This window comes from Egretta garzetta, unplaced genomic scaffold, assembly GCF_000687185.1.
Source record: "Egretta garzetta isolate BGI_Z169 unplaced genomic scaffold, ASM68718v1 scaffold271, whole genome shotgun sequence".
NCBI classification, from domain to species: Eukaryota; Metazoa; Chordata; class Aves; order Pelecaniformes; family Ardeidae; genus Egretta; species Egretta garzetta.
In genome coordinates, this window is record NW_009258669.1 from 1,356,139 (window position 1) to 1,373,764 (window position 17,626).

The following is a 17,626-nucleotide window of genomic DNA, read 5'->3' on the forward strand; positions in this document are numbered from 1 at the left end:
TCAGCCTGTCCTCATAGGAGAGGTGCTCCAGTCCTCGGATCATTTTTGTGGCCCTCCTCTGGACCTGCTCTAACACTTCCATGTCCTTCTTGTGCTGAGGGCTCCAGAGCTGGACACAGTACTCCAGGTGAGGTCTCACCAGAGCAGAGTAGAGGGGCAGAATCACCTCCCTCAACCTGCTGGCCACGCTTCTTTTGATGCAGCCCAAGGTACTGTTGGCAATGTTTTTCTTCCCTAGAATTGAACTGCAGTGAATGCCAGCAGATAATATTAAAAGGACAAGTGAAAAACTTCATACCTCATAGTGTTTTATAATTCTAAAATGGAACCTGCTAGATATATTTATTCTTGTGTGTATGAATCTATATGTACACACACACCCTTCTTGCCCAAACAAAAGCATATGTAATTTCACACATCAGTGTTTTAAACAGTTTGTAATATATGTCCTATTTGAAGGAAGTTGCTCCAAAAAACCCTCAAACATTAAGTTAAACAGAAGTTCAATGTCTAATGACAAGTTTGCAGTGCAGGAGGACAGCAAGTTGTCTCTTTACTGGGGGATACAGAAACAATGCCTTCTGGTCTCAGAAGGTCTAAGAGGGTTTTTTTTACATAATTCTAACCATTTGTACTCAAGATTTCACTTTGTTATATTTACTCTTGTGAAATTTTCACGTTTATAACTGTTCAACAATTCTTCAAGACATACAGCTTTTTCCCTCCAATTTATACGAAATACATGCACTACATGACACAGCAGGAAAAGACACAAGCCCAGAGAAGCATAAGTCGTCTGTAGTCAACTCAACAGAAGTACAAGAGTAAAAAAATAAAATTATGGTCCTCCAGACTCCCATCCCTGGGCTATAAGATTATTATTCCCCCATTAATGAAGTGATAAGGAGAGGTTCAGAGGCAACAGAAGGAAGCAAGTCTCTTTTGGCCTTCTCTATAGCCACTACAATTCCAGATGCCTAAGTTATGTTTCAGATCTGATTTGCTGTATGGATAACCCTGCTTTTGTTTCTGACTATTGTGATAGGGCCTGTCTACTGTATTTTTTCCTCAGTTGATGTTACTTTAAAATTATAGTTATCAAGATAGTTGAACTCCAGTGAGGCAGAGGGTTTTTGAAAGATTGACTTTTACAGGGGACCAGCAGAGAATCACCCAGTGAAATTGCAAAGACAAAAGGAGATTGCTCACTCAATTTGTAATTAATCAGTGACATTGCTTGCCACAAGGCATTGTGGACATTAAGCTGACATGAGTTTAAGGGGAGACTAAAACCTCCATAAAATAGAAATCTGTCATGGACTCTTACCTACAAAAGGCAACTCTTCCTAGAAAATCCCTACAGCACTAGATTGGGAGAGTATTCTGGGAAAGGGCATCAGTATACGCCTGTTGTGTTCCTGTACCCTATTTAGTCAGGACTGGAGGCAGTACCACGTTATTCCTGTGCTCCAGCATTGTGCTTAGGAAGCCAACTATTTGGAGAGAAGACCTGAGAATAAATATAGGAAGGAAATGCAGGAAAGAGTTGAGCTCCACAGAGCTTTGAAGAGAAGTCTGTGGGGACTAGAACACAGCAAGAAAAGATTGGCCTAGCAGAATTTATATGAGGAAAAACTCCAACCCATTAAGTGTGGGGAAAGAATAAAAAAGGCTGGATTAAAGATTTTTAGTTAGTTTTAAAAACTCTGACTGTAGTGGATGGGAGAACTATCAAGGTGTCTGGTAAACCTGGGAGGTTAGAATGAATACTACAATGCTTGCACCCAAGCAGCTGTAAAAAAATAAAGTGCTGGATAGTAACATTAGAAAATCCTTCAGACCAGGCTTTTATACTGGCATACTCACCAAGAGAAATGGTTCTACTCTAGAAAGATGCCCAATCATTCTTTTCCTTACATACTGTATGCACTACGTCTCTCTCAGTGTGCTTATACAGGCCCAGCACACAATGAGTGATAAATATAATAAGCAGTAATGAGTGCTTCTCCCTCTTCTGGGTCCAGCAGTACAGCTGTAATCACTTTGGTAATGACTTACACCACCAGCCCATCTCTGCCGCTTTATATTTCAGGGAGGGAGAAGTGGTAGACTTTGATGATAAGACATAAATCTATGATAGTTGGGGAAAAGTAAAGTTGAAAACTGCAAAAGCATATAAAAGTAGATTCTGTTGTGAATAAACTTGTTTAGCCACAACACGAGTTGGATACTAGATTTATTGTATAAAGCTAAACAGAGTGCCAACTGATTGATTTGATTCACTGTTTGTCAAAATTGACTCCAATGTGAAAGTCTTTCTTTAAACATATTGTCGGTTTGGAACACGCATAAAAAGCTTGGATTAGACTTCCTGCTCTGTCTAATCAAACAAGGGAAGAGTAAAAGGTATTGGTCTAAGGCAGTAAGCTGCACTGACAGACAGAAACAGTATCTGGAGACTTTAAATTCAAAGGAAAAAGTCAGGGGGGACTACCACAATAAGCAGTTCTTTTTAAGAAGTAGCTTCAATCATACTGATAAAGAATTAAATAGAGACAGAACAAAGACTTCACAGATCTCATAAGCATACAGAAGTCAAGGCAGGTCAGTCTAGGAATAGCTGCTGTAGCAAGATCACAGAGATAAAAGCATAAAATTGACCTGCCTTAGATCTTAAGGCAGTCACACTAGCAGCTGAAAATATCAGCTCATCTGTAAGATTTGCTTTCTTTAGGTAGAGCAGAAAGTGTCAAACAAAAAGTCAAGGCTACTGGCCCACATTAAAAGCTAACTTTAGGAGGTATTAGCATGAGTCAGATCCAGGGCTATGAGTAAAAGTGGCAGAATGGAATTTTCACAGATTTTACATGTCTAAAAGGAGAGAAATAAAAGTGATTTCAATAAGTACTTAAGAATAACTCTGCTATGAAGATGAAAACTCTTGGCAGCTGAAGATAAAGAATAAAATTAGAAAGATAAGTCTAAAAAATTTCATCATGAAGATCAGCAGATCCAAAAATACACACACACATTCCCTATATTTCTGAACATAGATAAGAGTATTTCGGCTTTCCTGCACTACCAGTAGTTCATTGAACTGCTTGAAATGAACCAGCATTGTGGTGCCAATGAAGCACTTTTATTACTGGCAAACAAACTGTAACTGCAAGTCTTTGCTACCATTTAAGGTGTAGTTGGAACATATTGCAAGTACATATGAACTAGACTTAAAACAAGTTCATCTGGGCACCACAAAAAGGATAAGTGCATGGAATCAAGTACAAATGCCAAGAATGTCACCTCAGAAAATACTTAAGCAACCAAACTATGACAAGTTTCACAATATGCTGAGGGAGATTTAAACCCCCTCCAGGGATTTGGTGATTTGTTTTAAGAAGATGATATTCCTTTTTAAATGGGATCACACAATGCAATAGCTCCACAGACACCTGAAAACAGTTGCATAAAAGAAAGTATATCTGCTGCATAGGAAAGCATCTGATGAAAATTTCAGTCATAATGTGAATACATGGCTGGACCTACCATATCTACTGTCTCCAGTCCTTAAATAGCTTTTCAGCTAAAGCACAAAGATGGAAAGTTCTGGTTTTAGGGAGCATGGGCTCTCTGCATACTAAATAACAACACGCCAATGCCTACTGAATTAATTTGAAAGTGTTAACTGGGTCAGGACTGAGTAACAATTTCTCTGTAATTTTAAATAAAAAAACAGCAGATATTGATATAAATGTTCAAATGTTTTTAATACATCTGCATCAACCAGTGAAAAAGCCTTCTTTGTTCTGCAAAGAAACATTATAGTTAGAAAATTAAAATTGCTTATCATAATATCGAAAAACATGTGAAATGAAAAAAAATGTATTAACATGATTAAGAAAGTTATGACTAGCATTTGGACTTATGATATCAACCAGAAATGCATTTTGGAAAGAAGTATACAGCTACATGAAAGGTAAATAGATCCCTAATGTCTACACTAACACTCTTCAAAAGTGCTAATCTTCATAAATCAGAGGAGAAAAAATGCATCGGTGAGGCATGCTTTCCCAGGTGTTATAGTACTATTGTTAATTACTTTTCTTTTTTATATTATATTAATGTAATCATCGTTATTTATTATCTGTGAAGGCCTGATAGTAAAGATTTATAGAAGAAAGGATTAAAACTCTCAGGAAAACAAGTAATAGAAGAAAAACTTTACTCCTAGAAAAGTAGAATTAGAATCCTGTTTTCTTCCAAGGCATTACAAGATTCAAACTTTAGTTCAAGTATAATAAATCTAACCTGGCTGTGTCTTCATTAAAAAAAGAATGACTTGTCGGTACCAAATAATAACAATGCATATCCAAACTGCCAAAAGGTGACATTTCATCTGTATTCTGTTATATACAACCACACAGATCTTAATTCTGTTTTGGCTGTTTATCAGTCCCATGTCACTAAACTGGTTAAGAATCTCTTAACTTGCTATGCTGCGAATGGAACTCCTTGGGGATGTAGTTGTCACAATGACAAGCAATATACCATATGTAAAACAAGGGCAATTACTTTAGGAAAGATATGTCCAACCTAGCAGTCATCTTGTGTTCTATTATTTCATCCTGTCAACCAGTACCTGCAGGAGACTAATGCCTACAGCTGCAAGTATGAACACCATTCTACAGAGGACTGCTGCTTTGCCAGTGTAGAAATGTTTTGTGGAGGGAATTTGATTTTGAAATGTGACAACTTTTTTGACAGCCCACCTTGGCAAGCTGCTGAGGCCCCCATCCTGGTAAGCTGTCAGGAAGGTGGAAATTCTGGGCCTTCAGCTTCTAGCATTCTAAACTCCCAGATGTCTTTGGTCTTTTCACACTTTGTCTGGTCAGTAGCTGAGGAAGAGTGTTTCCATAGTTTCTAAGCACTGACTAACTGCCAGATCATCCATTAGTAATGGATTATAAGAATCTAAGTACCTCTGAGACTTCACACTAAATGCTACAAGCACCAGTGCTAACAAACTAGCTACTGTCTGTCTCACAGCATTATGCCAGGTAGCCCACTAACAGCCTGAGCAATCGCAGATCAGGGACTAGGAGTGCTAGCTTTCTATTTTTGAGATTGAATCTGCCTGATAAACTGGATAACACTCACAGAGCTAGATTGCCCCATAGCTCCACTCCCGGTGAACAAGAGCTTAAAATGTCACCACATAGTTCCTTAACTGTATTCAGAAAAAAAAATCCAGAGTCTGCACAGTTTCACATATCCCATTGCTGAATCTGTTACACTGGAGACCTTCTGCACTGCCTCTGTGTGAACAAGTTCTCTAATAATACTCATGTTTGGAAATATGTTGCAAAGCATCGTATCGCAAGAGAAGTTATACATAAAGAATGCAAAGTACTCCACAGAGAAGGAAAAGTTTGAAATATTGATACAAATTGATGGGTTCTGCACAGCATAGTCAAGGAAAATCAGCTAGGAATCTCTCTGGAGAGCTCTATGAAAACTTAGGGTCAACACACACATGATTTCAAAAAGCAACTAAAAGACTACAGTGATAAATGGTTAACTTTGGGGTAAATTATAATACCTTACTATGTATTTACTTAATTACATTAACTAAATGAGACTACAAATAAATCCTTACTTATGGAAAACGCCTGTAAACTTAAGGGGTTTCATCAATTTAACCCATTTCCGGTTGTGACCTTAAATTTCTGTCAGGTGCCTTCAGTATTTAAAAATACTTTCACTTTAATATTCCTTAGCATGTCAGTGCATTAAAACATTAACAGCTTTTGGCTTACACAGGTAAGGACCTCTACATAAACTGAAGAATCTAGCAGACTGACCAACACTAAGCAATAGCATAAAGAACTGCTATTCTGCTTTATCCAGAGATATTTTTATCACAACATCTGCTGATGATTTTATTAGGATGATCACAGTTAAGAAATTTCAAATTCAATTTTTGTTTTTTAAGATTACCTACATTCTTAGGTATTATTGCCACTTTAAAATATCAGTATAAAGAGATAAATGGATCCTAAGAGTGATAAGGGTAATATAGCAACTATAATTTTCAGGATGTTATTTTAAAGATATTTACTATGCTTTTGTAAAAGATCATATTCTGCATGCAAGCAAAGGACTAATTACCATCCACAGAAATTGGTCTTTCCTAAGCTGAAGTGAAATAAATTACAGAAAATTTTCAGAGTACTAAGACTACCCAACATTGTGTGTGTGTGTATATATATATATATATATATGTACATATTGTCCTGGTTTCAGCTGGCATTGTTAATTTTCTTCCTAGTAGCTGGCATAGTGCTGTGTTTTGGATCTAGTACCAGAAGAATAGTGATAACACACTGATGTTTCAGTTGTTGCTGGGTAGTGCTTAGACTGGCCAAGGACTTCTCTGATCTCAGCTCTGCCAGGGGCACAAGAAGCTGGGAGGGGACACAGCGGGGACAGCTGACCCAAACCGGCCAAAGGGTTGTTCCATACCATATGATGTCATGCTCGGTATATAAACTGTGTGAAGAAGAAGGAAGGGGGAGATGTTTGGAGTGATGATGTTTGTCTTCCCAAGTAACCATTACACATGATGGAGCCCTGCTGTCCTGGAGATGGCTGAAATTCCTTGCTTTCCTTTGCTTGTGCACACGGCTTTTGCTTCCCCTGTTAAACCGTCTTTATCCCAGCCCATGAGCTTCCTCACTTTTACTCTTCTGATTCTCTCCCCCATCCCACTATGGGGGAGTGAGTGAGTGGCTGTGTGGTGCTTAGTTATCAGACAGTGTTAAACCACGACAACATATATATAATGCCCAACATTAAAAATCTGTGAGTCGATGCCCTGCTCTCAGAAGTTTGTAAGATTTAGAAATTATTTACTTAAAAATAGAATAAGTACCTGGTCTGTCAATTTAAAGAAAGTTTCAATAATCATCTAATTGAATCACTGAAGTTAGGGCTTTAATGCAAAATGCATAAGACTTTTATATGAAATCATATATTTATCAACACCTAAACCAAATTAGCTATTCCAGAAAAACAAATTCTAAGATTCAAACACATTAAAGCTTGGCTTATTCAATCTGTTTATCTTTTGTATTGAGAAGCTGAATGAAAAAATAAACATCTGTCATAAAGTTCAAGACTCTGCTTCTTTATTGGTACTGCATAATTACATTCTAAATCTAATACTATTTTGTACAAGTTATGAAAATTATATTCTACAGTTTTATTTACAAAAAATATGGAAAATAACACAGAAATCCTGAAATAACTGAACTGTACCTTCATTACTTCATCTCATTCCTCAAATCATCATCATAAAATAGATGCAAGGAAAAAATAAATAAGGCAGAATGCTAAAAATCATCAGTCCCTTCAGGTGTAAAACAAGAATCACAGACACAGGACCATAGCTTCCTTGAAAGGAAACTTTTAAACAATAACAAACTGTTTTTCATTACAGAAAGCCAACTTGGTGAACTGTTAAATAAATCATGAACAGCATGTATGTGGCAAAAATCTGCAAGTTACTGTGAGGACGCGTCTGCAATGCATCCTTACAGACTTACCAAGAAGTTCTTGTTCTTGGGGTTTTCACAGATGATAGATCTTGTGTCTAAAAAAGGTCTCTTACAATTCATAAGTTTTTCAAAAGCTAAGAACAGAAGAAGAAATTGCATGTACGTGTATATACATGCATACACATACACAAAATCAGAATACATAAAATGCCCTACTTCTAGTGTCATGTATTTACATTAATCACTTAATTCAAGACTGCTGTTGTAATAAAGAGTTTTCATGCAATCCAGACGATTATTATAAAGGCATGAAATTAAGAACACAATAAGCAAAGTGTAAAAAGTTAAAATAGCAAGACATTAACCAGAATAGGCAACAAGGGAACTGGCAGTTGAAAAGGTTGAAAGTATGGGGTTAGCAGACTTAGAACTTTGTTTCACCTTCAGGTTTTCTTAATTTTAGTTTTTCTTTCTCCTTTTAAAAAATGTTTTGTTCCTATTTCTTAAAACATTGATCATAAAACATACCTCTTTTTCTACTGTATTACTTTTGGTTTTGCATACATCTCCATTAGGTTTATGTACCCTGAGGTTTATTAGAAGAACCTAGCAGCAGGAAGCTGAAAGCTGTAAACAGCCAACCTGAACCTTAATAATACCAAACTGCATATCTGAGAGATATGTCTCAGAATAGATCTTTCTTTCAGAAATAGAAGCCACCACTATCTAGTATCCCTAAGGAACAGACAGCAGAAAAAAAGCTTCACTCCAGTACAAAACCTTGTAATTATACCAAAAGAGGAAATATGGTTCAAACTTACTTACCTTTACTTAATGAAGAAAAAACAAAACCAACAAACAAAAGACATACACATAAAATACCCCCTTAAAATGTTAACAGCAGCAAATTTAGAGCTTTATTTTTAAAAATAGAGGTGACAGCTGCACTCAGTTTTAGGACTGCAATACAGTTGCCATGAAATGATGAAGAACTTTGCTCTACGCCTGCATGTGTGGGCACATCTGTTCACTAAATGCTTGATCTTTCATGCAACTGGGTGGAAATTAGAACCAGAATTTCAATTCTCACTACCAAAGACAAAATGACAAAAGAATTCAACTGTTGTTGAAAGGTGTAAAAGAGCTGTCTGAAGCTTCTTCTGATATTTCTTTCTGACATTATAAAGTAACCAGATGCAGATTATAACAGAAACAAAATCTTGCCTTGCAAGTTTTCACACCTGGCACACCAGGATAGCTAGGTACTGTGAGCATATATACATACACACACATTTACTTTTCCTTTTTCTAGTTCTCTACTTCCTTTTCTCTTTCCCACTGTAGAAATAGTAATTAACTCCATGAGAGAATGCTTGTTGCTAAGCAAGCTCTCATTTGTCAATACCGCTCACAGGCCTACCCTTTTACAGAACAGCTCAGACTTGCTGTAATTCATTAGCCAGGTACTGGTTGCGAATATACTCAGGTAGTAAATGCATATTTGGAAAATCCTTCCTTCCATGTAGTTGCTGATAAGCTTATAGGAGAGAGATTAGTCTCTGTTGCAGCTTCATAGGCTGGAAATATTCCTTCAGCTGCAGATCATTATGTAGGCTAACCCTTTCATTCCATTGGTATTATTACTTTAATAACCTTTTTTTCTGCTTAATTTGTCCAATTTTTCAGACTCTGATTCAGCAATTATTCCCTGTATATTACTTTAATCTCATATTAGTTCTTTTTCCCTGGTTTACCTAACTTGTTTCATTTCTTCAAATAACAATTTTTTACAAAATTTTAGTTCCAGGTCAGCTGCCAATCAGTCAAAGAAACAAAAAATGATATCAATCTAAATCACTGTGGGATCATCCTTTTTCATACCACAACAGTTAAGATGGTATATATGCACAGATACACACTATATGCAGGATGTCTTAAGTACTGGGAAATATGTTGACACATACTAAGTAATCTTGTCATAGGGTGATATTATTCTCAGTAGACCTTTTTGTTTTAAACAGCAGTGGCTCTGCAAACCAGATAAATCTAGATATGCAGATACTCAATGTCCACAGTCTTTTAATAAGCCTGTGGTTTCAGGCATACGAATTTCCTGAGGCATGCAAATTTCTTGACTGAATGATTATGTTACATGGATGTATCCAACACTTTGATATATTATTTCAAGTCAAACCTGATGACTTATAGAAACACATTTTTCTCAGCTATGAAATAATTTTCCTTAAGCTGAATTCTGAGAGATTTGTGCTCCATTTCATCAAGGCCAAATCAAGGGAAAATTATTAAACAGCAAATAATTTATGAGCCAATGGCCCATCTTTCCTCCCATTTTCCAACCTCCCAAGTTTCATTTTATTTGTGATTTCAGATTAGTTTGGCTAATAGTTTGATCTGGATTTTTTTATTCCTGAGGCTAATATCATGATTATCATGACAATTCTCCTTTTCAGAACATTTACATGAGATGTTTTAAATTCACTCACATGATGAAGAGAAATTAGGTCTTACATCTCACAGTACACTGAAGAGTGTTCCCAGAACTGAGCTATTGGCTACTCTGAAAACCATGATCTAATCTATGGCACTACCATCCATGCATAAAGTATTTAAGTTTAAATTGATCCAGAAAATCTAAAAACTACTTCTCTACTCTACTAGTAAGGCATACCCAAAGGAACTGGTATGCCAAAATTCTATTATCAGTTCCATTGAACATTTAGTTATTAAAAATAGCAGAGTATTAGTAAGGTCCATCTACTGAAATTCCCCTAGCTTGTAGTGAAGAAATTTTTTGCAGAAGATTCAAATCAGTCTCCTCAGGGTAAATTTTTTATATGTAAGGCGATTGCTGTTATCACTGAGGTTACTGGTAGCAACAAGAATTTTACCTCTTATCTCCCCCCTTTCATTTCATTCAGTTTGAAATAAACATGTTGGGGTTTATGATTTAATGACAAAATGGAAATAAATATATTTTGGGTCAGGCCAAACCATATAAAAAATTTTCTGTGGTTTGTCAATGAAATGGTAATTACTTATATGGCCCTCCCCTTATCCCTTTTAAACTATTGAAATCATCATTTCATTGACAAAGAAAGAATTTCACAAACATTTGTGGAGTGAAAGCCAGTTTGTCTTCTATTTAACTAAGTAAATGAAAAAAAATTATAGATAAACTCTTAAATAAATGCAATATTTGTGGAATTTTGGCAGGAGAAATGGGAAACAGAGTTGTTTTTCATTAATAAGACAGGGAGAAGATACCTGCATGAGTAATTAAAGATTTCCAGGAAGTGTAATAAAAATAATTCTAAATTCTTCATTAAGATTAAATTGAACGTCAAAGACTGTGATTCTTGCAGCACTTCAGCTGAAAGCATTTTTGTTGAGCAATTAATCAAGTTTGAAATGAAAGCAGGAATTATTAAGGAAATAAAAATATTAAATAGATTTAAGGAAAAAAAAAAAGCCCTTCTACTGCATTTTTAAATGAGTTTAAAATCAAGTAAGCAGAAATGAATTCAATTTAATTTGCTTCAGAGAGCAAATTTTCTGGCAGAAATGAAAGAGACATCTCTTATTTGATCAAAGCATTCAAATTGAGTGGCTGCCCAAGGAGCCATGATTTAAGATGGAAGCTTACACTTTGCAGAGAATTTCCAAAGAATTAGAAGGATTAAGAATGAATGCAAAAGGAGCTCCTAACTCCACTGCTCACCCCTTGTAAGACCAGTTCCAATGATAACACTATTTCAGGGGAGCTTTTGGTGAATTAAGGGGGGCCTGAAGGGGAAGAGGCTCAAATATCTTTTCCTCTCAGGTCATGGGGGCATGAAAGCCACTTTGACCACAATACTTCCCTTCCTGGTATATCAATTCTTCTGAGCTGCTCTTTCATGCAGTCCACAACATTCCTTTGATTTTGGAAAGAATGCATCAGTTATTAGGGTTTTTTTTCCTTCAATTACTAGGTACAGGGCTGGGGGTAAAGAGTAGTCATTGAAATGATGTGGTAATTCCTTGACCTTTCCTTTGTTTCCTTGCTTGTTTTTTTTGTCTCTATTGGTTGCTTTGTGGCCATGTTCCACAAGAAGTTATAAATAGACCATCAAATTAGAGGATGGCATTTGATAATGTAATGGATTCAGGAGTCTTTATATGTTTCCTGATGACATGAGGAAATATGTCACAAGATCTGACTACAGTAAAGATCCTAGGGAAATAGAAATAATTAGAGGCCATGTTTTTCTTTCAGACTCACTATAGTACACTGTGTTAATTTATAAATGGAATGATTTTAACTCCTAAGCTGCCCAACAAAATCCTTTGTGAGCAAGGAGATGGGCCAGGCAATATCATACATAATCTTACCCTTTAATTGCTTAGATCAGGTTGCACATTGCTCTCTATGAAAGTTTGTGAGCATTTCCTGTGGTATTCAGGGCATTCCAATGGACTGGCCAGCCATGCTGGAGCGTGGGAAGAAGGGTATGCTGTGAGGTGCCCTGACACCTTCTCTGCTCCATGCTGAGCCAGCCCCAGCTGCACAGACCCACCTCACAGGGTGAATGCGCCAGTCCCACTGCCTCTGTGGCCTCCCCTGAGCCCCTCTGACATGTCTGACCTCCCTCCTCTCTGGGACGTACTGCCCGGAGAAGGCCTGATGGGTGCTGAGCAGAGAGGATCACCCTTGTGCCCGCTGGCTAGGGGAGAAAGATGGGATAAAATCCCCAGGGGAGAGCCAAGTGCTGCCTGTGACCCCCATGTGGGAGGAAGCGGGGGAGCCCAGAGGGCTGGCCAGCTGTGCTGGAGCGCGAGGAGAGCCTGTGGAGAGCCTGCGGGACTTTGTCCTGCGGCTTCTGAGGGAGGCACAGGTTAGTATCAAATGAACCCTCTTGCCACAAGTGCCTGGAGATGTGTAACCACGGCCAGAACATCCCAGCAATGGCTTCTGATGGACGGAGACGTCTCCAGGCCTTGGAATGTGATGTCACCTGGCGATGGACTGTGATGTCCCCCAGCGATGGACTGTGACCCGGCAGCCCTCGCTGCTTATATCCGGGCGCCGAGCCTCACCCACTCGGCTAGTGCCTGCACTCCTGCTGAGCGGTTGGCGAGGTTGGGAGTGTTGAGCGAGGCCTTGGTGCTGGTGTCGTGCTCGGGGAGTTGCTTGCAGCTCCCGGTGCCCGACCCCAGAGCCGCTGGAGGATTTTCCCCGGCCCTGCCAGGTCCAGGCAGCCGGGGCACCCAGGAGGCGCGCTCGCAGCAGCAGAGGTGAGCTGGGCAGGGAACCCTCAGCCTGGGGTGGGAGCTGGGGGGCTTTCCATCTTCAGGGACCTGGGCGCTTCTGCCACCCCTCCCCGGACCAGCCGATGACCGTGCCCTCTCTTCCTTTTCCAGCGTGACACCCGCTGCTGCAGCGCTCGCGAGAGGGAGCGGCTCGACATCGCCAGCTCCCCCCAGCCCACCCCAGCGAGAGGAGAGCATGGACGCAGAGCTGGAGAACCGCTGTCCCATCTGCCTGGACAGCTGGGAGGAGGCCAGCTTCGTGGTGCCGTGCCTCCACCAGTTTTGCTACCCTTGCATCCTGCGGTGGGCTGACAGCAAGCCCGAGTGCCCCCTCTGCAAGAGGAGGGTGAGCTCCATCGTGCACTCGGTGCGGGCGTATGACGACTTTGAAGAGTATGTCGTCAGACCGCCTAGGGCATCATCAGTCGCCGTCCACCAGGCCGCCCACAGCCCGGCAGCATCCCCACCACGGGCTGCTGGGCACGTGCCTGGGGCTCCAGTGGGCAGGCTCCAGGCCTACACCTGGGCAACCCTTTTCTGGGACCACCCAGCCCTCCTCGAGCCCCTGCTGCCTTGGCTGCATCAGGAGCTGGGCCTGATCTTTGAGGATGACCATCTGCAGGCAGCCATTGTGGAGGACATCATCATGTCCAGCCTGGTCCTCTCGGGAACGGATGAAGATGTCCTGGTCCGGCTCCTGGGGCTCTTCCTTCATGACCACACGGTGACATTTGTGAATGAACTCATCGATGCTGTCGTGCGACTTTGCAGCGGGGAGGCCTGCCGTCTGCTGGGCCTGGAGGATTCCCATGCTGCCAGGGGGTGGGAGGGCAGCCCTGTGGCTGTCCTCAGCCCCACTGCTTCCCCAGGAGGGTCTCCCACACCCAGCCCAGCCCCCTCCAGCAGCCCTGACAGATACAGTGTGGATGAGCTCCCCAGCGCCTCCACAGCTGCCCTTCGGGGGGAACCTGGCAGCCCCTCCTCTGCCCCCAATCCCATTCTTGGGGAGCAAGAACAGCCCCAGGAGGAGCCAGAGGAACAGGCATCAGGTCCCTCCACTTCCAGACAGGGTGGGCAACTCTCCCCTGAGGGGCCACGTCGACCTCCAAAAAGGAGAGCCAGCAGCCCCGAGGCCTCTTCACCACCCAACAAGAGGCCACCCCACCGGCAACACTAGAAGAACATCCCAGGAGCTGCTGAAACCAGGGCTGGGCCATCAGCTGGGGTATGAGCTGGCCCTCAAGAACATCAGAAGGCTCTCTTTAGTAGTCTAGATCTAACAATCAGACAAAGAAAATAAAGGCATGAAAGCTACAGAAAAAGCCTCAGTGTTACAGTGCGGGTGGCATTGCTATCTTGGCCCATGCTGTGTTCTCCCCCTTTTCCTGGTGCTATGCCCTCTGTTTCCTCTCTTAGATGGGCACCATGGGACTTCTCCCTCTGGGACGGCACAACCTCTTTGCTCTGCTTTGACTATCATGGGGTGTGGACCTGTGTGTGCTCTCTGAGCACATCTCTCCCCAGAGCACAGCACCATGGGTCTTGGCCCTCTGCTCTTTCAGGGCCCATTTCCCTCGGGCAAGATGCCATGGCACCTGGCCCTGTGCTCTTGCAGGGTCCTTCCCCTCATTCGAGCACCACCAGGCCCTGACATTACTGGTTTGCAGGACTCTTGTCTCTGACTGGAGCACCGTGGTGTCTAGCCATGTGTTCTTGCAGGGCTTCTGAGTCCTGATTCATGTCCCATAGGGTCTGGACCGCTGGACTTTGAGGGACAGTCAAGTAAAGTAGGGCTAGGGACATTAATGGGTTTTTTTTTACTATGAAATATATCATATGTAATTACAAACCAGTTCAGACTACTTTCCATCAGTGCTAAACATCCAAAGCTTAATGAGAGTTTATCATCATATCTCAGAATTCAGATCTGAGACAGAATCACAGAGTGACTGATGGTGGCAGAGACCTCTGGACCTTGTGTACTCCAACTCTCTGCTTAAGCAGGGTCACCTACAACAGGTTTCCCAAGACTTTTTCCAGTTGTACTTTGAATAGCTCTGCAGATAGACACTCCACAATCTCTCTGGGCAACCTGTTCTAGTGTTTGACCATCCTCACAATAAAAAAAAATTCTCTCATGTTTAAAATGGAACTTTCATGTTTAAATGGGATAGCCCCCATCAGTTATTTGTACACATTGAAAAGTTCTCTCCTGAGCCTTCTTTTCTCCAGACTGGACAGTCCTTGCTCTCATCCTCTCCCCATATGACAGATGCTGCACAGACCTTTCAAAATCTTTATGGACCTTTGTAGACTTGCTCCAGTATGTCTATATCTGTATGTCAAAGGCCTAGATAACATCAAGGCAAACAACATCCACTGTTCTCCCCTCATCCACAGAACCAGTCATCTTATCACAGAAAACTAATCAAATTGCTCAAGCATGATTGCCATTCATAAATCCATACTGACTTCTCCCAGTCACCTTGTCTTCAGTCTGCTTGGAAATGGTTTCCAGGAGGATTTGCTTCATCACCTTCCCAGGGGTCAAGGGAAGTCTTCCTGTTCTGTAGTTCCCCAGTCCTTCCTCTTGCCTTTGTTGAAAACAGGAATGACATTTCCTCAGGAACCTTCTACAGCTGCCATGACCTTTCAAAGAATATTGGCAGTGGCCTCACAGTGACATCAGTCACTTCCTCAGCACTCAACATGGCTTTTTGTGCATCCAGTTGGTTTCAATGAGCAGGAATATCACCTTGGTTTAAATTCCATTCTTGGATCCACCTGCACAGACTTCTTCAAGTTATGTCCTGGGGATAATAAACTTTTGCTGATTACTCTGGGAAAGAATCAGATTCTGGAGATATTCAGATCTCTCCCTTCAACTTCATCCTCTCAGGAGAGGAAGGCAAAAATGCTGAGGGAGTCAAGAGTGCTCAGCTGGTTCCTCTGAATGTAGTGGGCTCAAAAGGAGCTAGAAAACCATGATTGTAGTTTCATCTTGGATTTACTGTTTTGGGAAAGATACTGAATAGGAAACACTCAATATGTTACATTCCTAACCTTACAGGCATATGGAAATAACTTTTCTTTCTGATAGGCAATTCACAGCTTCTCAAATGCAACCTTAGCCTGGTTTCTTTCCAAAGAGCTGATTCCTCTAAAGATACTCACCTGCCTAATTCCATACTTCAAACACATATGAAGACTGCATTTGAACACAAATTGAGTATCTTTGACCTTCACAGCTTCATTAACTAGTTATTTATATTGCTAGTAGCCAAACACTTCTGAGTGTGGATGTGGAAACAGCTTGCAAGCTGACATCCTAGCTTTGGAGTCAAGAAAGAATCTGTCATTGAGACCTATAAGTATGTCAAGAGATTCTTCTTTTCTTATTCTATTCCTTTTCCCCCAGGGCTTGTGAATGGGTGAGTGTGTATACATCTGTGGATATTTTGAGAATATTTATACAACATAGCTATATAGACATCTATTTTTGCAAGTGTAAAATGATACTCTTTTTCTGAATATCATTCTTCCTGTTTTTTTTTACATCTTAGCACAAGTGGCATGAAGGTTATAATTTAACCCAATATCTCAAGTGTTCCTTGCAGATAAAATTTCAGTAATTATGCCCTGGTGTCAACTGAGATAGAGCTAATTTTCTTCCCAGTAGCTGGCATAGTGCTGTATTTTGGGTTTAGTACTAGAAGAATGTTGATAACACACTGATGTTTTAGTTGTTGCTAAGCAGTGCTTACACTAGTCAAGGACTTTTTCAGCTTCCCATGCTCTGCACAAGAAGCTGGGAGGGGACACAGCCAGGACAGTTGGCCCAAACTGGCCAAAGGGCTATTCCATACCATATGACATCATGCTCAGAGGGAGTTGGCTGGGGGGAGAATGATCACTGCTCAGGATGGGCTGGGTGTCGGTCAGCAGGTGGTGAGCAATTGTGCTGTGCATCACCTGTTTTTTATATATTCTGTATATTCTATTACCATTATTATTGTTATTGTTTTCCTCTGCTGTTTTATTAAACTGTCTTCATCACAACCCATGGGTTTCACTTTTTTTTTCTGATTCTCTCCCCCATCCCACTAAGGGGGGAGGGGGTGTGAGCAAGCGGCTGTGTGGCATTCAGACGCCTGTCAGGTTAAACCACAACAAATTATTAGTGAGACAAAACCACACCTTTAAAACTCAGTATTCTATGTCTTATCTAAACTCAAAGAAAATTCTTGTTGCTATAAAACTTCATCTTTCTCTTAGGAATTAATTTATACAAAGAACACAGTTTGACAAACAGTATAATTGCACTTGTTTCTGGGCACTTAGGATGTTACTGTTTGGAAAAAAATAAGCAAATTTCTTACAATATTCAGAGACGTCTAGCCCATCCTCATAGTCTACTCCTTACTTTTGCCACCAATTAGTTTGTTTAAAGCACTGTAGTCATTTCAGCAACTGTTGAAGTGAATCTGTAACAGTTGATAAGGAAAAAAATGTACTGGCAACGAGAAAAGTGTAATGAACCTTTATAACCACAGAAGCTGAAACCTGAAAGGTGCAATTCAGCATCTTATGTAAAAGGATAGAAACATGCATCAAATTAAAACAACTTTCTAGAATCCAGAGATCAAGAGAATTTTAAGAAATAGTGCTTATTAATTTGCCTCAGAGGGCTACAATATGATGAATTGTTTTTAAATAATAGAACAAGCATGAAATAAATAGTAGTTTTCATGTAATTTAAAAGG